Genomic DNA, 3004 nt, shown 5'->3' with positions numbered 1-3004 from the left:
GGTTGGGATTTAGAACTTAGGGTTGGGCTAGGGTTGGCCTCAACCCGGCCCAACATACAGCCCTAATACCCAGCCTCAGAACCTTGTGTTGAGTTTTAGACAAGGTTCAAAATATCAATATGTATAGTATTGGGAGCTTCTTGACATACTCCTACAAAGGGTGTATCAGGGTTTTGAATGATTCAAAGGGTGGACGAACCTTAAACCGGCCCTTCTAAATTGGATTTGAAAAAAAAAATAAAATAAAAACTACCAATACTTTCTGATACACCGGTAGAGTATTGATATTTTAAACCTTGATTCCAGGAAGGACCGGAGAGACTGAAGTTTCAATTGTGGCTTGAGCCTGAGCCGGTCTAGCTCCAGATCAGTTTGATTCTCAACCCTACTATTTGACATCGACGAGAAGCCCATATCAATAAGCTTACATAGCTTTTCATAAAAAATCCCGTGATGTTACTTGCAAATGCATAATCGTTAAAATGGAAAAAACAAGACAATCTTCCACATCGAGTCGTTGTAGTATAGTGGTGAGTATTCCCGCCTGTCACGCGGGTGACCCGGGTTCGATCCCCGGCAACGGCGTTCATTTTTATTTTGAATTTTCAACTCTCCCCAATAATAGAGTATCTATGGTAATAGAATTTTCAACTTCACCTTCTCCACCTCTCCCAATAATAGAATTTCTATGGTAATAGTGTAGGCCAACCCTGACCAGGGGTGGACTAAGATTTGTAGGGTGGACTGAATCTGTCCGTAGATTGATGTCAAATTTACGGGTAAGGGTCTGCAATTTAAATTTCTGACTTGGATTACAGTTCATTTATCCCTTAATATTATCCCAAGTCTATGACCCATTGACTCCTTATTGACTTCCATATCTTTCTTTCTTCAGTAAACACAAAACAACACCCGGTCGTTTTCATACACATGGTCACTTATTCCCTCCACACCCCACCCTCAAGCCTCAGTTGGTATCTTCATATTTGGTCGGAGTGTTTATCAAAAACCAAACCGAAACATCATTCAAAATCATTCAGTTTGATTAATTCTTTATATTTATAATATATAATATATTATTTATAGTATAATGTATTACATATATTATATATTTATATATAATACATATAAATTAAAAACATCAAAGAGACGAACTGATTAATTAATTAATCGATTGATTTCAGTTCGATTTTCGATTTTCCAACATCGGTTTGGTAAAAGGGCCTTGGTTCAGTTAAATCAAACCACGAACATCCCTATCTATTTGGTGCAAAATTGGGTGTATCGGACTTTGTATCAACACTCTTTTATATATTTTTTTAGTTTTTTTTTTTAAATATGTACAGGGGGCCGGTTAAAGGCCTGATTATCCTTAGTTCATACCCCGAAACTCCTTACATTTCACGTATTGTATGACCGATATATAACGAAAATTTGAACCTTGATTTGGTGTATAACATAGCTAAAGTGTAGTGGTGTAGTCAATGAGGGCATTATAGTCATTTCAAAAATCCACCAGACAATAGAAACACCATTCTTGTCGTTTAGGATTTGGACCCTTGTCGTCCTAATTTGATTTGAATGCATGATTTGATTGAAGTCATAGACCACCGAATATTCCATCTGGGAGCCGAGATTTGATCGCAGCACAGACTCGTTACACTTGAAAAGAGGTATTTCTTTGCCTCTCTCATCTTCTCCCAATTTTTGTTCAGATCTTAGAATGTTCTTATTTCTGACGCAATCCGCGAACCCGATCGAACCCAACCCAAAAAAATAGGGTTAGGGTCACATATTTGGTCATCCAAATGCGAAAATGACTCGATCCAATTCAAAAAAGTTTAAATTGGGTTGGGTTGGGTCATGGGTCAATTCGTTGACTCGATTATTAAGTCTAATTGGGATTATTTATGATTGTTAGAAGTTTTTATTCTTTAATTTTTTCTATTTAGTCTTTATTTTTTATTGTTTACTCTTTAAATTGTTAAATGTTCAAATTTTTAATTTTATATTTAGAATTTTAAGGTTAATTCTTTTAATTTTGACATTTTTCATGTAATTTTTCTTTATTTTTTGGGATGACCCAAATTGACCCATGGGTCAACCCTAATCAGAATATTTAGGGTTAGGGTCTAACATTTGACAACTCAACCTGAAATCAACCCAAAATAACTTGACCCAACCCAAACCCGATCCACCCAACCCAATTGCCAGGTATACTTACTGGGTTACTGAAAGTCTGTAACAGAGGCGTTTCAGTCTTGATATGACTAGAAGTTCATCATCTTTCGATGGGTTTTCACTTTTCGGTCTATAACCAGCCAAATGGATCACGATTGAACAGGTGATTGGCCAAGAAATTAGAGGTCAAAATGATTTTGGCCGCGTTTGTTTTTACGTCAATTTTTAAAATCTTATATATAACAATTTTTTAATTAACAAGGATAAAAGACTTAAGCATATCTTGGGGACTGATCCAATTGGACTTGAATATATTTTCTATAGTAAAACATCACATGTGAGTTCATTTAAAATTTTTAAAATCCCACTTTGGCCTTTTAAAGATTAGGGCGTGGTTCTATGCACACGCAACAAAAAGAACAAAGAAAAAACTAATAGAATTAACTGAAAAGATATAAAATAATAAAGAAAATATGAATTAAGGTGAAGAGGAGAGAGTGCTGACCACAATTTAATTTTATGAAACAATGAAAGAGTGGGCGGAACCAATATAGACTAATGAATCAAACTAAACTAATTATGCTCGGTGATCTAGAGAACTAGATGAGAGAGAATGAATTAAAAATAAAAAAAAAAAAACAAAAAGTGAAGAAGCTAAAGGTAAATTACAAAGACCCCCTTATATTATGGAGTCAGTGATAAAGTTTTTCTTGTATTTTTTTTTGTAACAAAGACCTCCTGAATTTTAGCCGTTACATAAAGACTCCTTTGACCGTTAAGTCAGATGACAAAAAGTGTTAAATTATCAAAATACCCCACTAAA

General features: G+C 34.9%; 1 non-coding gene across 1 annotated transcript; it reads left to right on the top strand.

Moving 5' to 3' along the window:
- Positions 1–513: 513 nt before the first annotated feature.
- Positions 514–585, top strand: TRNAD-GUC (transfer RNA aspartic acid (anticodon GUC)). The gene has a single exon. It is a non-coding gene; the product is annotated as a tRNA-Asp (tRNA).
- Positions 586–3004: the final 2419 nt, after the last annotated feature.

This window comes from Nelumbo nucifera, chromosome 6 (assembly GCF_055504915.1).
Source record: "Nelumbo nucifera cultivar China Antique chromosome 6, China Antique-T2T, whole genome shotgun sequence".
NCBI classification, from domain to species: Eukaryota; Viridiplantae; Streptophyta; class Magnoliopsida; order Proteales; family Nelumbonaceae; genus Nelumbo; species Nelumbo nucifera.
The sequence above is the reverse complement of the archived record's forward strand: the minus strand, read 5'-3'. Positions and strand labels throughout refer to the sequence as shown.